Raw genomic sequence first — 23577 nt, forward strand, 5'->3', positions numbered from 1 at the left:
CAGCTGGCTTTCCTGAAATTTAAACAGATGCTTTCTTTGTAACTAGAACTGAGACCTAGGAAAACAAAAGGCTGAGGGAGTCTGCTTGCCTTAAATCCTTTCCCCTTATAGTGGTCAGGGTGGGGGGACAAAACTGTGTAGATCCTTAGCCTATTCAAATAAAAATAACTAATTTAATTAATTCCCCCATTGGCAGAACACTATGGGGTGAATTTTGTTAAAATTTGAAATTAACAAAGCTCACTTTCCAGTGTCCGCTGAAAACTATAGCCTATAATTTAATTGGGTACTCCTTTTTTTCCTGCTGACCCCGACTTCTTTAAGGAAGAGGGGTCTCTTTGTTCTTAAATTAGTGCAACCTTTTTATCCAGTTTCCCCAAAACAGGCCTTTCAGCGGAGGGGGTCTGAAATCCAAAATTCCCAAATCATTCCAATTTTTCTGTCTGACTTCCCCAATACAGACCAGAGTAGGGGAGTCTGAAAAACAAACAGCTAAATCACCCTGTGTTTATTTTAAACCAAAAGTGTGGGCGAAATCAAAATTGCCATATGTATATACCAATCTTGAAATCCTACTGCTAGCTTTTAAGCCTGCAGAAAAAATTAAATCGCAGAACCCAACATGATAATTGCTTATGTTATTAATCAGTGTAATTATTTCTTGAAGTGAAATGTGCAGAAAGTGAAGAATTGTTATTGCGTTCTTTTCAACTCACTTTTGTGGTTTATTTATGCTGAGGGAAGTTGATTGTGTTGTGCCACGGATAAAGATTGACATTTTGTGCTCATTTCTATTACTTTTTTATAAGTAAATACCAATATATTTCCCATGCACTGGCCTGATTCTTGGCTCATTGTTAGTTAAGTGGGAGGGATCCAAGGGGCATGATATGTCTGAAGTAGGGCTGAAGAAAATAATCAGTTAAACAGTTTGTTGCGTCACACTTTAATTTGGGAAAGAAGGAAATCCCTGTGATGAGGGTGGCTTCTCAATAAACTGTTACATCTTTACCCTCTGAAAAAACTGGTCTGCCGCCTGCTCCAAAGGCAATATTGTTTCTGTATGTGCTCCAAGAAGTGGGCCCACATCCAACCCCACACCACTGGAACCCCTAACAACACGGCCAAGCTTTTCAAAGTCTGCAAAGAACTTGCCAATCCACCTCTCTCCTTCCTTCTCAGGCACTCTGCACTGCTTTGGCCTCCCATTTCACATCAAAAACTCAGGACATCTGTCCTTACTCTCCTCCACCCCCATCTCCACTCCTGTGTCTGCTTCTCTGTCTCCCTTGGCTCCCCACCTTCTACTCCCCGCACTCTCCTCCCTCCTGCCCATAGCACCGGACAAGATCTCTTAAGTTGTCCTCTCTATGAAGGTCTCCTCCAAACAGGTGTTCCCCTGCTTGTCTAGAACCATAAAGTAGAACATCTCCTCTCTCAGATCGGCTCTTGATTACTTCTGCAACCACTCCTTCACCACTGGTTCTTTCCCTCAAGCACTCCCTGTGATGAAGGGCGCTAGATCTCTAGCCGCATCCTTGATCAGTTGTGCGGGGCATTGGTCACCTTTACAATTAGAGGGTTTAAGAGTCAGAATGGTCTTCTCTACCTCAATTACTGAGACCTTGGAGAAGCGGAATTGGGTAGATTCTTTGGGTTTGGGTGTGGAAATTTTGTCCAACGGAGGTTGGGTTGGTAATGAGGCTTTCTTTAGGGCAATTTTAGTTTGGAGGTTGGCCACTTTGTTGGTTAGTGCCAGTTGTATGTCTGTACACCAGGTTTTATCTTTAATGGAGTCATCCTGTACTGCGATAGGAGTTTCCAATTCTTTTAGGATGGAGAATAGCTCCTTCATACTGGAGTTGGCTTGAGTGATCCTGTTATTATAGGTTTTAGTATAGGTAATTGCTGATAGTGCAGGCCATACAGCAGCGTTTAATACACAACATCCTTATTTCTTATGTACAGGGACAATAAAGAGAGACAGCAAGGTAATCGCAGAGCAATTTAGCAATAATATGTAATGCTCCTCGTCACAGTCCATAATTCCAACCATCGCTTCCTTTTGTGTACTCTGGATTTTGACTATAAGGATAAGGGTTGGATAAACTGCATAGGATTTTGGGAAGATCTGCACTTTAATTTCTAAGATAGCCGAGAGGTCTATTTTTGGCGGGAAGGGGCAGATTGGGACAGTGTGAATTGAGTCTTCAGGGGCATGACCACCTCCTTTCATAAGAGGGGCAGTAAGATAGCTCAGCAGGTTAAGCGCTCTCCTCTGACATCGGTATGCAACTTGCCATTACAAGTTCATATCCCTGCAGGTTCGACTCAGCCCTTCAGCTTTCCGAAGTCGACAAGTTGACGCCCATTAGATTGGGAAATTATAACAATGTCTAACAATCCCAAAAGGCAATTCAGTTTATGGTGAACGCTATATATTTCGTCGACATTATAAGCACAGTGATGAGAAAGAGAAGAACTTAGGGTATTGTCATTAAGAAATCTGTATCCTGCTGCCTCCATTTTGCTTGCCACTGCAGTACGCTATAGCATTTCCACACATTGCAGAGATGCCAGTCGCAGCCAGGCTTTGGCTGTTTTTAATAATATTGGCGCTTGCTCTAGCCCGGAAGACATTACTTTTGAATGCTCAATAACTGTCCATTATTGATCATTTTGCAGTCTGGTAACGCTTAATTACTGGACTAATGTTGTCATGCCCCCATCAAGCTGACATCCAAAGCAATTGTCCCCAGGTTCCAGCTGCTGCTCCTGCTGTCCCTGAGGAGAGAATGTAAAAATGTCCCAGCCACTTGCCAGCCGTCAGCTACACGCGCAGCAGTAAAAACGTAATGGGCGGCGACACGCCTTTGGTTTGGGCTGACTGCATGACCTGTCTTCAGTAATAATTGCTTGTTTGAACATTATGCTATAAGCCAACTGTTAGCATTGTGCAGCACACCGAATACCTCAGGCGTGGTAAGTGCTACATCGCAGTGATACATTACATTAAAGCTGGGCTCATTCTTCAACCAACGACCACATTCTAGTCAGGATTTTAGAATAAACAATATGTATGCAAATGAAATCCAATGAAATGCATTCAATGTTAAAGTATCTGATACATATATGTAATTGTGGGTATCCTAAAAACCTGACTTGGTGTTACAATTCTGTGGGCCGGTAACAACCAATACTAAATAATATTAATTAACAGCATACTTAAGTCACTATTTTACATTCAAAGTTATGATCTCATTCCTAATGCGGCATCGCTTATCAGATGTTTACAGATCAAATTAATGGCGAAAGTCATTGGAGATTCCCATAGCAAATTATATTATTTTTTAATGCATCTTTGTTTCACACCTGCACACCACACCAAAACCATAGGAAACATGCATTGGCAATGTCAACAGTTAGGACTTTTGTGTAGGCATGGGAAAGGCACTTGCCAGGCAAGAACCGGGTCATGGCGAGTCCGGCAGACCTGGTAATTGCCCATTTGTGGGTGCCGGCAATAAGGGACTCCCCATCTCTATTTGGCCCCATAGGGCTGAATGGGAAAGGGACGGCGGATGCACCGGCACCATTCAGAATGGTGCCGGTGCATCCAACGTGCTGTGCTCGCGGGTGCCGCTCTGGAGTTTCTAGGAGGAGGTGTTTTGTTCGGGGAGGGGCAGGAACTGGTTGGGTATGGCCATAGCGATTAGCATGGCCATGGTTAGTCAATGGGTGCGCAAATACCCCAATAACACTTACAAGCTTTGTATGCCTCCTCATATGCCATTACTTCCTAGGGGGTACTCTAATGCAATAGTTTTGCTTCTAGGTGGCACTACCTAATAACCCAAACCAAAAATAAACAATGTGGTGCTGATTGTATTGCCAGACCCACACACATAATGTGCCTATTCTCCCAAGGGCAAGGTACTACTAGAATGGATGTAATGTACTTGATGACGGCAGGCGGCTCAAATGGTTTGTTGGAGGAAGGGCATTACATCAGCTTAGAGTGAATGCACTAGAACTACTAAGTACTGTAACCTACCTTCTGATCAATATGCCAATCGGCAAGGAATTGCCATCTGGCAAGTGAGTAAAAGCCCTGGCTTTTTTTTTACTTTCATTCATAAGTAAAATAATGTGGGCATTTCCATCTCTGACAGGGAAATCTACTGATCAGATTCCCCTTTCATAAGTTCCATGCCAAGATCATAGTGTGTACCTGTGTCCTGCTACATCAGTATCTTGATCTGCAGCACCGGCTCTTCCAGTGGCACAGAGCAAGTTCAGTGGTTACAGATACATCTTGAAAAATGAGGCATATCTGAGTTATGGTATGCCGATGGTATTTCTCATAATGATTACAGCCAAAGCAATTTTATATCAAACATGTGTCAGCCCTTGTGAAAAGCATTATTTGCATTCTCCCCAGACAGGCTGGACCCTACCAGTGCTGACAGGATTGTAGCATTGGGGATTGCATCACTTTGTTCCTTTGTGAGGGCAGGTAACACCTGTCCCGGAAAGACAGCCACTCCACAGGAAGCTGCCCTGGGAACATTAATTAAAGGGCACACACATTCAAAATGAGAGAAGTCTCACACCAAGGTGCTGCATATATGAAGGCCTTACATTTTATTGAGAGCTGGAGGAAGGTTCCACCATTCAGTTCCTCTCTGCCTATGTTTTTCTTTCCTCTCCTCTACACTTCCAGTAGCACAAAACAGTTTGGGTGTGCTGTCAGATGGCCAAGTCCACTTGATCCAGAAACGGGGACAGGACCCCAAAAGAAGGTAAACTTTAGTCCAATCTGTGTGTTTGTTTTTTCCCTTTAAAGAAGGGGTCTCCAACTCCTTCTTTGATTTAATTGTGTACAAACACTTATGAAAACAATTGATCGGACCTCTGTTGGGAGAGTTGATCTTTCCAAAGTCCTCTGTGGTGGAGGGAAGCTCTGTCCCCTTACTATCAGCTGGAGTGAACTCCTGCTGAGAAAAGACCTGACTCTGCCAGCTATAATGGTACACAGGACCTCACAATGTTGAAGGAACGGTGTAGTTGTGAGACAATTTTCCCTGTGTTGGGGAGCCCAAGAACATGGACCATTCAGCTCCTTCAATCCCTGGATTGGGATTGACAGCCAAGAGAGCCAGGATCCGTATTTTCATTACATTGAACTAGTCAAATTGAATTTAGAACCCATTTCACTGCATCTCGAATCACAGGACCTGGAGGTGCTGGCTTTGGCACTCAACCAAACTCTTTGAACCAGAATGGTTGCATCCTGAACCAGCATGATGCTGCATCATGCCTCGCAGTGCCCATCACTTGCTCAGTTTGAATCAACTGCTTATTGCCAGACACTGGCTTGAACCACTGAAGTGGCAATCGCCAATTCAAAGCAGCAGTTAAAACAGACTCAGCCTGGCTCAGTCTTGAACTGTAGCTTTGTCGAACCAACACATCTGGATGACTACTTTGAACCATTGAAATCCCTTGACCAGATCAACAGGAGATTCACTCGCAGAGCCTACCTCGAGGTTCCAACTCAGCTTGAACCATCTCAACTCTAAAGGGATCATGGTGACTGCTCCAACCTGCATCATTTAAACACCACCTTTTTAACTGCTCTGAGCACCATATTCGCACACGCTCAATGCCAGCTCACAGCTTGGATCAACATGGCTCGCTGCACCTGACCTTGTTTCAAACTGCTCACACAACAACTAGAAGCCTGGTTCAACACCTCTGGACCGCCAAGAACCTCCAAAAGGTACTACTGGCGGCTAAATTGCCCCTTGGTCCATCTTTGGGCCCTAGAGACTGGTAAGGTCATGTTTATCCCTTTTGCAACCAACAACATATCCTTGTAAAAACATTGTGCCTTTTACTTGCCTACTCTTTCCACAATAGTCCAGTTATCACATTTGAGTCAACACAAACCCACAGACACACGCATCTACATGCACACTTAAAGAATTCCAACCCCATGTTTTGGACTATCCTTTGCCTTGTCAATAATGTATTATTAATTTGTACGTGTCTTCTACCATGCTGCAATACTGCTTAACCCTTCCCCACTCCTGTCCACCTCAGGCTCTGGTCTGGATAACTAAGAAGGGCACACTTTGACCACCTGAAAACTAGTCTGTGTAGTAGGAGACAACTATGGTGGTAAATAGTACAGAATAACACACGATGTACCTTTAAATTTGCAAAAAAAAATCACCAGATTCAAATGAAGTTAATAATCCTGTGTTTATTGTGTGGCAAACTTGCCTAGCCCATTGTTATTAAAGAATGAGCTCAAACCCCTCTTGATTAAACAGTGTCACACTTAATAGCAGGTGACTTGTAAAACTGGGGGAGTTCAGCATTAAGTAAAGGACTTAACTGGGTGATCCCAAATCAGACATCCCTACGCAAGATACACCTCTTAGGGTTCCCTAGATATCCTCTGGTACCTTTTCAAAGTTTTGATCAAATTGCTTTCTCTGGCATTACCCTTTGAGTATTTAAAAACTACTGAATGCAATAAAATATACCTGATCCATACCTAAATTAATCCTTTCTCATTTGACTTGCAACAGTTAAACTTGTTTCAATTAAACACCACCTACTTTTTACTTAGTCTACTGCTTTACGGAACTGTGGGGGTCATTACAGATTTGCCGCTACAGAATGAACGTGCAGGTAATAACGTTTACTGGCATGTTTCAGGACCGTAAAACAACTAGTTTGCAGGTGGAGAGCCTGATTTACGTCCAGCAAAGAGCTGGAGGTAAGTCAGGCACCCCACTTGGCCAAAACAGCCAGTATTACCGGCACTGGTGTTACCAGTGCCGGTAATACTGGCAATACCCCCATGCAGATGTATGGTAATCCATGGAATTGGTATTAACTGCCCTTACTGGCACTCGGAATTTGCCGGTAATTATGGGAGACTGAGTGCCAATAACAGTAATTCCATTTGGTGGTATCCTGGCAGATTAACTGGTGGGATAGCACCAAACATTCAATGACCACTGGTGTGTTCCAAAATCTCCCTATTACTGATCTGGTATCAAGTGCTGTGGTCAGTCTGTTTGACAACTACTTTATGCCTCAGGTGTGTGGGGTGCATTCAAAGGCCCCAAGCTGAACTCCCTTGCACATGAAAAGCAGGATTTTTCAACACTGACACAAAAACGGTTTTGCAGTTTAAATGTGATAATGTACCACTGCTAACAGAAAAATGTCAGGGAAAGGACGTGGTGCTTGTTGACAAAAAGTAATGTATGTTATGTTGTGCATGCAAAATACCAGCAGACATTTGAAATAAAAAGCCACTTGGGGGCCGATTCATGGAACAAACGTGCGCCGAAAATCCCAGCACAAGCAGGCGCAAGGTGGCGCAAGTGTGAGAAAGCAAGCGCATGCGCACGCTTGCGATTCAAGGAAGGCGCTGCGCGTGTTTTGCAGTGGTTGTGCGCCAAATCCGTGCATGGCGCACGAGGCCGCACAAGTCATCAAACGGCGTGCGCTACACGCTCAGTGAAAGCGCACATAGCGCGGCACACACAACAAAAGTGGGCGGAACAGTGGGCGTAACACGCGGAATGGGGAATAACATGTGAAAAAGAAGGCGTAACTGGGGAAGTACTGCAGGGAACTACACGGAATGCACACATGCACGCGAACAACCCGTAATCATGGATTCGAATAAGAAAAAACCTGCGCACGGCAAAAGACGCGCATAGGCATCAACGCGTCCGTCACACGAAGGCAGGTGGAAGCGTCCCCGCGCACAGTATAAAAGTGCGCGCAAACAACAAACACGTATATACAGCTATGATGAATGCCCTATTTGTCGCAGCACTGATCGTGGGACACCGCAGGAGGAGGAGAATTGCCAGGGCCCGCATTTTTTCACCCTGGACAAGCCTTTTTGGGATGCCTGACGACCAGGTCTATGGCAGGTATAGGTTTCCACCTCGTATCATCCTAGACCTGGTCAGGGAGTGGGAAGATGACCTTACATCCCCCACCCTTTGCTCCCAAGCATTGAGCCCCTTGGAGAAGGTGCTCAATGTCCTGCATTTTTTAGCCACTGTGTCATTTCAGTGGACTACTGCCATAGTGGGGGGGTCTCACAGGCCACGCAGTCACGCTGCCTACACCAGGTCTTGGCAATCATGACAGTGCGCCCCTCAGTCTGCAGGCACATATACATGCCCAGAACACCCGCAGAAAGGTACGCCTTTGTCCAGGACTTTTACAGGGTGGCACACTTCCCCAAAGTGCTCGGTGCCATAGATTGCACCTATGTGGCCCTACGTCCACCTAGGGCCACTGAGCACATCTACCGAAACCGCAAGCACTGGCATTCCAGTAACGTGCAGGTGGTATGCGATGCAAAGGGAATCATCACCTCCGTCTATGCAAACTACCCTGGCTCCACTCATGACAGTTTCATATACAGAATGTCTGCCCTTAGCCAGGCCCTGGAAGCTGGGCAGCATGGTGACACATGGCTCCTAGGTGAGTACAAATGCCCGTGCACATGCATGCATGTCACACACACACAAATACACAAACCCCAATAATCACAACCATCATCACCTCTCCAGGGGACAGTGCCTACCCTCTGAGCAACCACATGATGACGCCAATCTGGAACCCCACCACACCACCCCAGGTAAGATACAACGCTGCCCATATTGCAACCAGGGCCATAGTGGCGCGCACATTCGGAGTGCTCAAGTCACGCTTCCGCTGCCTTGATTGCTCTGCGGGCAGCTACTCAATGCACCCCCAGTAGTGTGCAGGATCATTGTGGCAGCATGTGTCCTGCACAATGTTGCAACACGGCAGGGCGTACCGGTGGACATAGTGGTGCCCCCACATCCCCAACCACAGGCACAGGCGCTGCACATGGGAGGGGATAGGGCACGTGGCGAGGAATCCCAGACCCAGCTTGTGGCCACATTTTTCACCTAAACTCCCACCCCTGCAGAGTGCACACAGGCCTGGCACATACCAGGTGACAATTGATGACGACAAAGAGACAGTCAACTGTCACAACCTTACCACCCTGAGAATGATGCCATGGAAGTGCCACATTGTGTGCATCCCTAGCTACTTAAACATAAGCAATCCTGTGTGACCAGAAGGCACACATGCAAGGTGTGAATCACAGAGACCTGCAAAACAGGCCAGGCTATCACTGGTATGTCACCCAAACCCTCCCAAACCACAATAGGACATGGCAAGCAATAGCTATACACCAACACAGTACCAATAAGGTACACATTGACATGTGAAAAATAAAGTGGCATCAGACAATGATGCCTGACATGGAATCAGATGAAATGACTGACCAACAACCTCCCACCCAAAAGAAGTCATACCCAAATGCATTCCAACAGTTGTAGTTGTAATATAACAATGAATGCCTGCCTACATGCACATTGTGCATTGCAAAATCAACACTGCAGCTTCTGTGTGCCGTGTCGACCTCTTGCAACACACTGCTCAGCGCACAGCATAGTGAACAGCCATTGGGTGTGACGCACACACTGAGCATCACATCTAAGCGACAAACCACATCAAAAAGCAAAACACGCATGTACAGGATCCACAATTGGTCATAGATCATGTGCTGCAGGGACACAATGGGCACCAGAAGGCAAACAGAGTGTACATGTGGACATGGAAGGGTGGTTGTACATGTAGTGGATCATAGTGCGAGTGTGTGGGTTAGTAGGGACATGCACTCAATATATGCATGTGCAATCAAGTGACCATCAGTTTCCTCTACACATCATATGTGAAGATTCACCATGTGTACACCCCAGCATGTCAAGCCACAACTATTCCCTCACACCTGAAAGGTAAACACAACACATGAACAGGCATTGATCAGCAGAATACATCATGTACATAGGATACCGCAATTACAATGTCAGGGTGCGCATCACACTGTAGGGCAAGGCAACTGTCAACAACAAAACACCCCCCTCCCTCACAAATCACCATGACCCACTGAACAACTGCACCTGGGTTATGTAGCCTTCATCCTTGAAGTTCACCTGGCCACAGGATCACCCTTCCCCTTTGTCACCATCTCCCACCTTGTGTGCAAAAAGTGTCCAGCACCCTCAGAGGTCACCTGGATTTGCAAAAACACCAAAACAAAGAGAACTCAAATCAGGCTAACACAGAAGCCAAGCAAAAAGCCTGCAGGCAGCAAAACAAACCAGAAGAGCCTCCAGTAGATGACCTTGAAGTAGCAGTACGTCACAAAGCCCAAGTACTACCACAATGAGTTAACAACCAAGGTAGAACAGTAAAACAATGTCACAACAGGATGTGTACCATGTGGGGTACATAACACAGAATAATGCACCACGAACTGATGTGTACTGTCACAGCTCCTGTGTACAGGTGCAGGAGTGGCACGAACCAACCACCCCCACCGTGGTCTGGGTGTCTGCAAGGTCAAACTCACACAGGCCTCTGAGACCCTGGTGGGGAAGGAGGGTCAGGGATATGCAGTCGGGACAGGCATTGCTATACTGGATTACCGGAATGAAGGGCAGAAGAGGGGAGTAGGATTGACAGGGGAAAGTAGGAAATGCACAAAACTGTACTACTCACATTAACACATACACAAGTACACCAAACTTGATCATCATGCACATAGTAACAAATTACTCAAATGGAAGACAAAGAGAAACTTATTTCTGGGTTGAGTGCTGGCCTCCTGCCTGTGCACTCTCAGGTCCGGTAACAGGAGCAGTTCAATGCTGCAAAGAGAGCCACAGTTACTAATCTGTGCGTTCCCATAACACACAAACACACCACCATATATGCCCCAAAGTAACATACTACTCTACAAACAAACATTCTGGTGTGGATGCTTCGTACCCATACGTAACATTACCCCTGTGATGGTTCATACAAAGTCAATGCAGTAAGTCATGCGCCGGTGGGTGCGTGGCAAATGGAAGACCAATGTGTCACGAATCACACAACATGCAATGTTCCCTGGGTAAGCAGCCAGACGCATATTGCAAGGTACGACTTCAGAACAAGTCGTGTTCCACCATGACCCAAATAAAGTAGGTAGTGCATGTGTCAAATTCTACATGGTAATGAAATGCACTGCACACAAGTCTGTCCCTTGCTGTCTGTCCCTGTGAGCTGTTTCTTTCCATTTCTTGGAATGCTACATGGCTAATACAAGTGCCTCAATGGACCATGGTGGACCAGAGGGTATGTGCCACTGGCCCTGCAGGTGCCCCAAACAACTTTCCCATCAACTAGCCATTAGTCCACCAACGCATCTCAGCTGTATTTTGCGCTTCAACACCAATATTTGTCCAAGTTCACAGTCAGTGCTGCTACTAAGCATGCATGTGCAACTGGCCTGGTGGAAGGTCTGCTGCGTTGTGGCCCACCTGTGCTGCTCAACTTTTCTAGAGTCCCTTGAAACACGTCAGCTGTTTCGGATGTATGAGCACAATCCCTGTGCCTCTGCTTGCGCACACATGCACATGTCGGCACCGCCAAACGTGTCCAGCTTCCAGACGTCCAATGGCCCATGTCTGCTGGCAAATGTGGTCTGGAGGCTCATCCCCCTGCAGAAAGGGCATGAACCACATGATTATTGCTTTAAATTCATCTGTGTGTGTCTCTTCAGGCATTTCATGACTGGACCATGTCAGAGACGTACATCAGAAATCACACCATCAGTCCGATTTTCACAGGCAAACTGTTGAACACACTATCTACGGCTTGAATTGCAACAAGCACATGCACAGTAAAGATAAGAAACATACTACACAATGCATAACAATGAATGTACACATCAATCATGAAACCCCCCATCTAGCGAATGAAGAACAGTGGTCAATAACACCCCTATGATCCCCACTAGGGGTGGTAAAAACAAGTTTCACAGCAGCAGACATGCCACAGATATGACAGTCCAAAGCCCTTGTGTAATGGGCTGTTACACCGAACCATCCTTGCGAGCCCATCGGTAAGGGAAGCAGGAGTAGCATATGTGAGTCAAGGACCCCAATCTGCAAATACATACACAAGACAAGCTTGAAGTGCCCAGCTGGAACAAACAGTGGCTGCTTTCAAAAGCCACAAAGCACCACACCGTCACATGAAAGCACAATGGACAAGCAATTTTAAACGGTATTAACTAATTACACTAACTATGAAAAACCTACATTACCTATTTAAACTAACTATCACATTGAAACTAAACTAACTAAACTAAAAGAAAAATAAAAAATGGCCACATACGACCCGTGGGGGGAGGCAGCAAGGAGGGGGAGGTACAGGGTGCTGCTCAACACCCACATGCGATGATGTTGAGGAAAAAAAAAACCTCCATGGGCTCAACGCCTGCACAGCCTGACCTATGTGGGAGATACATTGTCGTCCGAGTCTGGCTCTTCCTGGAAAGGAGGACGTGACACAGGAGCCTGACCACGCCTAGCCGCAGCTTGCCCCTCGTCAGCAGCAAGTCTGACGGACGGGTGAGCCTGGTTCTGTGTGGCGATGACAAGTAGGTCTGCATGCAGAACCTCCCGTGATACATGTGCTTCCTCTTGCAAGGTAGCACGTGTAACACAGAGTTCCTCCTGCAAGGCCTGGGTGGACAACTGCTGCACCTCCCGGCAAGCCTGTAGCTCAGCCGAGATGGTACTCCCAAGCAGCGCAAACCTCTCCTCTGCCCGCTCCCTCTGGGACATCATAAGGACACCCAAAGTGGATCCGATGGAAGCATACTCCTGCCTCAGGGCCTCCATGTGTGCCTCTGCGTGAGCAGCAATTGCTTGACGCAGAGACAACATTTCAGCCTGACGTGCCCTGTCTGAGGCCACCATGCCCAGCCTGAGCGAGCGGGCCGTGGACCGTGCCGCCTACTGCTGGAGAAGCACCTGCCCAGCAGGGGGGAGCACGGATTGGGCCACACGCTCCATGCTCTCAGCGATGTTCTCCATTGCTGCCCCCTGCCATTCAGAATGGGCAGTCATGTCTTGCTCCCACTCAGTATACTGCGGTTGCACGCCGCGACCGCGTTGCTGGGCTTGACCCCTGCGGGACCCAAGGACCGGTGTCATCGTTGTGTTGGCACCACCCGTGGATGCACGACTACATGCCCCCATCGACGTGATGTCCCAGGCAAATCAGTGACTGGTGTGGAGGGTGACCCTGTATCCCGATCCACCACAGTCGGAGGTTAACACTGTCCGACCCCTCAGTGCAGGTGTCGCGGACAGAGGAGTGCCCACATAAGAATCACTCACCCCTGACATATGGACCTGATGCTCATCCAACTCAACATGGTCGTCAGAGTGTTCATCAGGGCTGGACTCATAGGCAGCCAGAGACAAGATGGACTGTAGCACATGTGGGTTTTCGTGGCCTACCACCCCACGACCCCCACTTGTGCCGGGTTGATGTAGTGATAACAACCCTGTGCCTGGCATGACAACACCATCCTCTGGCTCCATTGCGTCATCATCTGAAAAGTAGAGAGAAAAAAGGTCACTAAACATGTTAGAAGCACACAACACACACACACACAGACATCACACAGACACCAAACACATCAAGCAGACATGTCACGCACAAAAGAGAACCTGCCATGCATGCTGGGTCAACTTGACACTGCTTATGTGATTAGGCATGTAGAATGGTGTCATTTTGCACAGAAGTGGGTCGATGCAGTGCAGCAATTTTGTACGTTACTCACTGTCTACATGTACAAGTACTTCATGATGTGTATCTGAACATGTGAAGGCAGTGCAAGGTCAACTTCAGCCATCACGTGCAATGTGCATTCAATGGCTGGCATGGCTACAAGCAAACCACCCCTCCCCCCAGGTGCAAATGCAGGGATGCCTAGCATGGTATCAAAAGGATGACCATAGACCTGTGTATCGACAGACAGTGTAGACTAGCATCAACTGCATCATGTGAGTCAAGTGACAACACAGCAAATGATGATGGGACAGTAAGCAGGACACATGATGAAACTTCCGGAGTACGCCCACGTATGAAGAAGACACTACACCAGTTGGACAGAGTCATTGGCCATTAAACAGGCTGAGGCTTGTGGCCCACACAAACTGTCACACCCTAAACATGTGTGCGACGCAGGACTGAGCCACAGTGCACATGGAAGGCTGATGAAATGCCATGCAATGTAGGTCCCCCTGGACTCCTACTACAATGATCATCCAGTCAAGGACACAAAGGGGCATGAGTGAAATACACATGGCGCATGAATGGGCACTCATGTCCCTGCGGGGCATCTGACCTCTGCACAGTCCAAGTGAGATACCCTTCATCAAGTACAAAGGATGTACCACACAGCATATGTCTGGCAGCTTGGCTGCTGGAAGTTAGCATGTACACAGGATGCATGAACAGGGAAGTACTCAATGGCAAAATTGAAGCATATCAGTGCTAAGGTGGAATTGGGGTGCAGAGGGGGGGTGGAGGGGCAAGGGAGCATGCCTACATGGAGTACCTGCATGCAGGCAGAGGACACATGCACGTCAGTCATGCTATGACATAGTCCCTTGGCTGAGAGGAAGGTCACCCCACGCTACATGCATAAGGGCCAGTGAGCTGGAACATGGACTTGAGGGGCATCCTGGTGACCAGCATGTGAGTAGGGTGCAATAGTGGTGATGCGGACAGTCCCCGTCCGCTCCACATGTCCACCATCCAGCAGAGCAGACATGCATCAGGGAAGCATTGCATTACTTGCACATCAGAACCATGTACACGTGACATGTAGTGGCAGTTGGTATGAACTCTGTAATGAGTGACTCATGCGGAGTGAGGTCTTCCTCTTCAGGTGCAGGCCCACTGCCAGTCACCAGAGTCAAGTTGTAAATTGAGGCACGCTTAGCCTTAGCGCTGCGTTTGTGGTCATTCCAACGCTTTTTGCACTCTTGCGCCGTGCGCACCTCATGGCCGAATGGACTCACGTGTTCCGCAACTTGCTTCCAGTGGGTATCACAGTGGGCAGCCGTAGTCTGACAATTAGGACCCAATAGCATGCCACAGCTGTGGCCCAGCACGTAGTCCACGAGGTAGTCCAGTTCCTGGTTGCAGAAAGGATTCTTCCTCGACGTGCTGGAAGTCGTGGCTGTGTGTGGGGTCCCAGCCTGTGCTGCAGGTGCAACCTTCCTCCTCTTGGATTGTGGCGCAGACCCTGGCCTCCAAATGCTGCCGTGATCACTATGGCCAGTAGCACCGGTGGATTGAGCCAAGGGAGTGGCAGGTGGAGGGACGAACAAAGACATGACTTGCGTCAGTGGCAGCTGGGTGCCCTCTAATGGACCCTGCACAGAAACATCCGCTGTGGCAGGGTCATTGACCACGACTGTCCTGGTTGGCAGACTCACAACCGGGGTGTTGTTGGCTGCATCTGCCCCTGCACTTGCCAACACCCGGCGGTTCGGGGCAGCAGATGACATTACTGCCCCAGGGACACGTGTCTGGGTCAGGGCAGCCTGGCGTGCACCTACGGTTTCCCTCCTGGCCTGTTGGAAATCTTCCAAGGGCTCTTCAAGTGCCAACGCAGCCTGCGCTGGCAGACCATGAGCCTGGGTGGTGGTGTCCACAGCTGCACCTGCAGGTACCACTACCCTTGAGCCCGTGGCAGTCGATGAAACAGACTGCCGGCTCACAAGGGCGTTAGTGCCAGATGCAGAAGCTGCATCTCCCGGAACCACAGGGGGTGGTGGCATGACTACACCAACACATTGCACAACATCGTGCTCAAGTGGCGCACCCATGCCTCTTCCCCCTCTGTGGCCACCCTGGACACCCTGGAGTCCCCCTACTCCCTGGTCACCCCGGCCACGTCTCTGACCACGCCCACCACGAGGAGGACGCCCAGCTGAGGCGCTACTCACCTTTGGTGGGCTCCAAGCCATGGCACAGATGGAGTAGTGCCGGCACAGATGGAGGAGTGCCAATTGGAGGCGTACACCACAATTGTCCTGGGCAATTGGTGTGAAGGGGGTGGGATGCTAGATGTTAACAGCCCCCCTGCACCTGCAAGGCTGTATGTGACCCCGGTGATGTAGTGACGGGTCACGCAATGCTCAGGCACCCCAAAACTGCAGTAAAACCGTGCACGCAACCCTGCAGCCTACGTGCGTGGAATCAACCTCCAGCAGTACGCGGTGGCACCCAGTAACACGAAAAATGCGTACGCGTGGGACACGCAGGCTACTATGACCTCGAAAACAGGTACGATACACAGGGGTACCAGCAGTGGGAAAAATAGCATGCGCGACTCACCGTCTCACTAGCGTGATAAAGAAAAACACGCATAGCCAATACCCCCGCCAAAAGAAGAGATACGTCCTTGATCCGCTGTGAAGTTGTGATGGCGTGCGAAACAACATGAAGTAGCAACACACAGCGGTTTTCACGAAAGGCACGTACAGCGAACTGCTGGCCCCGCTCACCTTTAACCCGTGCTGAGGGAAACGCCCGCGCGCGTCGCATCAATTACGCGAGTAGGCCCTTTCCTCGAATTACACGCTGACGTGCAATTTTTTCATGTGCCAAATCACTCCGTATCAAGCTGGCCACGCAACAACACACAGAAGTCCACGCTCCTGCCCAAAAGGCCATTTTCCTGCCCCCCAGAGCCCCGAGCACGCTCCCACATGCCATCTGCTGCTGCCTGACTGCCTGCTGTCCACATGTCCTGCTATTTGTTGCCTGCACGTCAGCCAGGGGTGCAGTTGCTGTGACCACCCCTGCTCGAACTGAAGACTCCCGACCGGGATACCATCGCTTCACAGCCCAGCCCCAGGACCCAGTTGCCCACCCACACCTGCCTCTGGGGTTGCCATGTTGGGCAAAACACCATCTGACACCACTGGCAACCCCCAGCCAGAGAGGCAGAGGGCCACCAGCTTCAGTGCCAGGGAAGTTGGTGTTCTGGTGGAGCAAGTCCTGGGGCAGTATGTTGCCCTCTTTGGAAGTTTGCGTGCCGACAATGAAGGACAGACCAGGATCTGGATGGACATCGTGACTGCCATTAACGAGGAGGGGGTGGCAGTCTGCGACATCAAACCTGTCCGGACGCACTGGGAGGACTTCAGGTCCAGGACCCTCAACAAGGCCCAGTGCCTCTTGAAGGCAGCGGATGCCAAGGGGCGCTGGGGCCACCTGTCGGACCACCAAATGAGGGTCCTGGAACGCACACGCCCAGCGCTCCACACCCAGGTCCTTGAGAGGCAGACCCGTCTGGAGTCGAGCGGTAAGTGTACATGCATACTGATTGGACGCTGTGCATGTTGTGGTGTGCCAGTAGTGTGCAGGTTGCACATGTGTTTTTGTAGGGCCATGTATGGATGTGTATGTACAGGGGCGTGAGTCTGACACATGTGAGTCCTCTCATGTGTGAGACACGTGGATGGTGTATGTGTTGGTAAGCATGCAGGACAAATGCAGGTGTGGGAGCACACTTGTTTGAATTACTGTGTATGTACGTTGGCATGGTTGTGGTGTCACACATGGATGGTGGTTCCAGCTGCATATATCTGCACTGTGTACATGTACATGTGCATGTGTGTGTATTACACAAGTGTGCAACTGTGATGCAACATGGATGCATGTGACACTGACTTGTAGAAGGCTGAATGGCAGATGTGACATGGATGGCGATCTCATCACTGCGACAGTTGGTGTAGATGTACACATGCATGTAAGTGTGGTGGCCTGTGTGCATGTGTTGTGCACTCCCGTTGTTTCATGTGACATCAGGCTCACCTTCGGCTGCTCGTGCTGTTGTTTGTGTGTGGATGGTGCTGCCTGGTGCAATATTGCTGTTGAATTGTTCATGTGTGTGAGTTGAAATTACATGTGTGTTGGGGAGTGTGATGCCATGTCTGAAGTTTGACACTGACACTCATGTACAACTGTCATGTGTGTATCAGTCAATTGTCCAGTGCCCTGATGCCTGTGTTCTATCTCTCCCTGTCTGCAGCGTCAACTGATGAAGAGGACAGAGAGGGTGCTGTGGAGCAAAGTGGCAGGGATCGCACCACCAGCCGGAGACGCAAGGCCCGGCTCCCCTCCCAGGTTGCCATCTTGTCGGGGAGTGAGGAGTCTGGTGCCGTGTCCCAGGCCACAGCTGCCGAGGGTAGGTCCAAGAGGCAGAGGTTGGAGGTGGGCTCCTCGGCAGCAGAAGGGGCAGCTGAGATCCCACAGGGTCCAACGGAGGAAGATGGCACGGAGTCATCCAGGTTGGTGGGGGGTTTGGTGGAGGAGGAGGCCATGGAAGGGACATACAAGGGGTCTGGAGGTGGGGATTCCACTGGTGCTAGTGGTGCAGTGCAGGGACAGGGACAGGAGGCAGCACAGGCCGCCGCGGAGGTGCCTGTGTGTAATCCTGTCCCCGATCCTGTGACTGCATCATCCCGCACCAACAGGGATGCCTACGTCCAGACCGGTGTTCAGGGAGGGGATTCGCTTACAACAACTGGCCTTCCTCTCCCTGCGGACATGGCTATCCAGGACCAGGTTGAGCCTATCCTGAGTGGGGTGGCGTTGCGTCAACGGGGCATGCGAGGTGACATGCAGTGTTTTCGTGAAGACACTGCACGTCATCTCAAATGCCTCATTGACCGCGTTGATCTACTGGGACTGGTCACCAGAGCTGGATTCCTCCATATGCTGGACCTTGTTCCGACCCCCTCCTCACCTGAACACCCTACGCGCCAGTCGTCCTCCATGTCATCTTCCCACCCATTTATCACCTGGGTACCCCGTGGAGCTGCCTCTGACCCAGCCGCCAGGCTGGTGGGGTACACATCCCTGCCACAGTCGGGAGTCGGACGTCCAGCAGTTGTGCCCACCACAACAACTGCACCCCAGCCAGAGGAGGACGTGCAGGCAGCAAGAGCAGGGGCACAGGCACAGCAGCAGCAGCAACAAGGTGGGAGCCATGATGGCTCAGGGCCATCGATATCGGTGGGGTAGGCATCGGCCAGAGGGCAGGAGGACCCAGGATTACAAGTGTCTTCCATGTGGCAGCGGTTGGGCCACGCCATAGATGCGGAGCGGCGGCTGGCAGAAGAGGCACGGCTCACAATGGTCAGGGTGGAGAACTCCATGCGGAGGGCACTGAGGCGGGCCGAGTGCCTCGAGGCAATTCGCAGGGAGTTGGAGGTCAACATGTCATCGTCCCTGCGAACCCTCGGGGCCATGGAAGAGGACCGCCTCCAGGACATCGAGCAGGAGTTCGATGATGCCCTGGCCCGGGAAATCGGGAAATGAGCCGTTGGACTAGCCCGCCGCCATTGTATATAGTTTGTAGTTTTAGGTTTCCTTTATCTTTTTCATTAATTTGGGGTGCTTGGACTATGCCCCGCCTTTTTGTACATAGTTCTTTATTAGGTAGTTTTTTTGCTAGGTTTCATTTAATTCGTTGGGCTCATGGACCCTGGATTACTTCTTTGTACATAGTTGAACAGTGGATTTATCTATTATTATTTTTCTCACCATGGATCAATGGATTTTACTGTTTCAGTTTCCTTTGGATTTGATTTGTTGGCCGGAGACTTTGGACACATTTTCATTTCGATTGATTTGGATTCAGACTTCATGATTTTCTGTTTGTGTTTTGGACTTGCTGCATTTCATCTTTTTTTGATACTTTTTTTCATGTTTTCATTTCATTACATTATTTTTCTGTACAATACATTTTGTTTTATTACTTTGATGTGTGGTATTCTCTCATTGGTTTCATGCATGTCACGGTGTAGGTTTTCACAATCACCAGCACCCATTGTGGGTTTGTGACAGACATGTGTTGATGTACATTCTTGCCATTTGGGTTGTATCATCTAATGGCCATTTCAATGTGGGGTGGATGGGATACTTGGTTGGGTCTTTGCACAGGGGTGGCGTGCAGTGGGATTTCGGAGGCCATGAAGCACATGCTTGTGGATCATGATGATGTGTTGGGGGGACATGAGTTTGGCCCTGAGCCTCACTGCTGGGAGGGTGGGGGTCGAGGGGGACATGAGTCGGGGCCTGCTGGCAGGTGCCTGTCAATGCTGGGTGGGTGGGGGTCCAGGGGGACATGAGTCCGGCCCTTAGCTTCACTGCTGGGTGGGTGGGGGTCCAGGGGGACATGAGTTGGGGCCTGCTAGCGGGTGCCCGTCAATGCTGGGTGGGTGGGGGTCCAGGGGGACATGAGTCAGGGCCTGCTGGCAGGTGCCCGTCAATGCTGGGTGGGTGGGGGTTCAGGGGGACATGAGTCGGGGCCTGCTGGCAGGTGCCCGTCAATGCTGGGTGGGTGGGGGTCCAGGGGGACATGAGTCCGGCCCTTAGCCTCACTGCTGGGTGGTTGGGGGTCCAGGGGGACATGAGTCGGGCCTGCTGGCAGGTGCCCGTCAATGCTGGGTGGGTGGGGGTCCAGGGGGACATGAGTCTCGGCTTGCTGGCAGGTGCCCGTCAATGCTGGGTGGGTGGGGGTCCAGGGGGACATGAGTCGGGGCCTGCTGGCAGGTGCCCATCACTGCTGGGTGAATGGGGATCCAGGAGGACATGAGTCGGGGCCTGCTGGCAGGTGCCCATCAATGCTGGGTGGGTGGGGGTGCTGGGGGACATGAGTCTGGCCCTGAGCCTCACTGCTGGGTAGGTGGGGGTCCAGGGGGACATGAGTCGGGGCCTGCTGGCAAGTGCCCATCACTGCTGGGTGGGTGGGGGTACAGGGGGACATGAGTCGGGGCCTGCTGGCAGGTGCCCATCAATGCTGGGTGGGTTGGGGTCCAGGGGGACATGAGTCGGGGCCTGCTGGCAGGTGCCCATCATTGCTGGGTGGGTGGGGGTCCAGGGGGACATGAGTCGGGGCCTGCTGGCAGGTGCCCATCAATGCTGGGTGGGTGGGGGCCCAGGGGGACATGAGTCGGGGCCTGCTGGCAGGTGCCCATCACTGCTGGGTGGGTGGGGGTTCAGGGGGACATGAGTCGGGGCCTGCTGGCAGGTGCCCGTCAATGCTGGGTGGGTGGGGGTCCAGGGGGACATGAGTCGGGGCTTGCTGGCAGGTGCCCGTCAATGCTGGGTGGGTGGGGGTCCAGGGGGACATGAGTCGGGGCCTGCTGGCAGGTGCCCATCACTGCTGGGTGAATGGGGATCCAGGAGGACATGAGTCGGGGCCTGCTGGCAGGTGCCCATCAATGCTGGGTGGGTGGGGGTGCTGGGGGACATGAGTCGGGGCCTGCTGGCAGGTGCCCATCACTGCTGGGTGGGTGGGGGTACAGGGGGACATGAGTCGGGGCCTGCTGGCAGGTGCCCATCAATGCTGGGTGGGTTGGGGTCCAGGGGGACATGAGTCGGGGCCTGCTGGCAGGTGCCCATCATTGCTGGGTGGGTGGGGGTCCAGGGGGACATGAGTCGGGGCCTGCTGGCAGGTGCCCATCAATGCTGGGTGGGTGGGGGTCCAGGGGGACATGAGTCGGGGCCTGCTGGCAGGTGCCCATCACTGCTGGGTGGGTGGGAGTGCTGGGGGACATGAGTTGGTGATCACTAATGCAAGGTGACATGTGGGCTGGTTGGGGGGCATTCCCATGGGGGATGGGCTGCGTGTGGAACATGACCAGGGGTGCAGGGTAGTCCCCTGTGGTGTGGGCTTCCTGCAGGGGCTGTGAAGGGGGTAGAGGGCACACCTGGGAGGACCCACACTGCCAATTCACATGTGGGACTCCCAGCGCATCCCACTGGATACACGTACCCCGCTCTGACAGCGAAATCACATGTGAAATTCCCCCAAACCCCAGTAATACACGTACCCCACTCGTACAGGGCCAATCGCATGTGAAACTCCCCGCGAGCCCTAGTAATACATGTACCCCGCTCGCACACGGCCAATCGCGTGTGAAACTCCCTGCGAACCCCAGTAATAAACGTACCCCGCTCGCACAGGGCCAATCGCGTGCGAAACTCCCTGCGAACCCCAGTAATACATGTACCCCGCTCGCACAGGGCCAATCGCATGTGAAACTCCCTGCGAACCCCAGTAATACATGTACCCCGCTCGCACAGGGCCAATCGCGTGTGAAACTCCCCGCAAACCCCAGTAATACACGTACCCCGCTCGCACAGGGCCAATCGCGTGTGAAACTCCCCGCAAACCCCAGTAATACACGTACCCCGCTCGCACAGGGCCAATCGCGTGTGAAACTCCCCGCGAACCCCAGTAATACACGTACCCCACTCGCACAGGCCTAATCGCGTGTGAAACTCCCCGCGAACCCCAGTAATACACATACCCCGCTCGCAAAGGCCCAATCGCATGTGAAACTCCCCGCGCAGGGGTGTACATGTATTCGGAGGGGTGCGCGGGAAGTTTTACAGACGTTTTCGTGGTTGGGGGATGTATGCTGGTCCACTGGCCTGTGCGCCATGTACGGGATTTGTGCGCTGTGCATGGCGCACGGGGAAGGGTTGGGGGTGTAACTGGCGCTGCTACAGGGTCACTGCGTCACTCTGCGCCACGGCTGGTTTTGGATGTTGAAATCCATGAATACGCTGTGCGCGCAAATGGATATTGGCGCACGCGGCTGGCGCAGACTGTCGCACGTGCACACTCTGCGCCAGCCGCGTGCGCCACTTGTGTGCTGAATTCTAAGAATTACCCCCTTAGTTTTCATGAAAACGTGTCTCTAAGCCAGAGACAAACTACTACTTACTACTTAATAACTGTCTTGCATTCATGTGTGTGCAATAATATATCTATGTTTATTTATGAAAAGTTCAAACCTTTATCTATGTTTGGAGTTTCTGTGTTCTCTTGTTTTTCCAATATGTCTGCCAAATAATAGGCAATTGTTCCAAAAACTCAAAAAACAAAAAAAACTAAAACAGACTATGGGGTATTAAACCCATGTTCACTCAGTTTTAGCTAAATAAATAAGCTAATAATCACGGTATATGTGCTCCATTGCTCCTAGTTTTATTGAGTAAAAAATACAGCTCTACTGTTACTTGGCATGTTAAATGGTATGATCTTTGCAATAAATGTGTATGCAGAGTAATATAAACTTTTGTGGTAGGATGCCACCCTTATGTTCCAATACGTTATAGCTCTTAAGTCCTTCCACAACCTTGAGCAGTCCCTTTTGTTACATTGCTATATAAGGAGGACTGCACTAGGAGGAAGGGACAGAGCTCCTGAAATTTACCATCAAAGAGCACTGATGAAACTTAACATCTGACAGCTGTATGGAAATACCAGAAGAGATTGCTGAGAGTGCATCTGGGTGGCGTTGTCTTTTTCTAGGGAGGCATAAGAGCTGACTGGGTCCTATGGTGGAGAGCAGGAGGCCATTTGAGAGTGGAGTGACCAGACCCCTGCCCTATCTTTCCAGAGGGTCCTGAGATGCAGCTCCCTGTCCTGAACATTAAACATAGGCTCTCTATGTAAGAACTGAGCCCTGGGATCCCAAAAGGTGGGTAGTCTGCTTGCCTTAAATAATTTTCCCTTTATAGTGGGTGGGGGCATAACTGTGCAGATCC

Source organism: Ambystoma mexicanum, chromosome 10 (assembly GCF_040938575.1).
Source record: "Ambystoma mexicanum isolate Mex_15411 chromosome 10, UKY_AmexF1_1, whole genome shotgun sequence".
Taxonomy (NCBI): Eukaryota; Metazoa; Chordata; class Amphibia; order Caudata; family Ambystomatidae; genus Ambystoma; species Ambystoma mexicanum.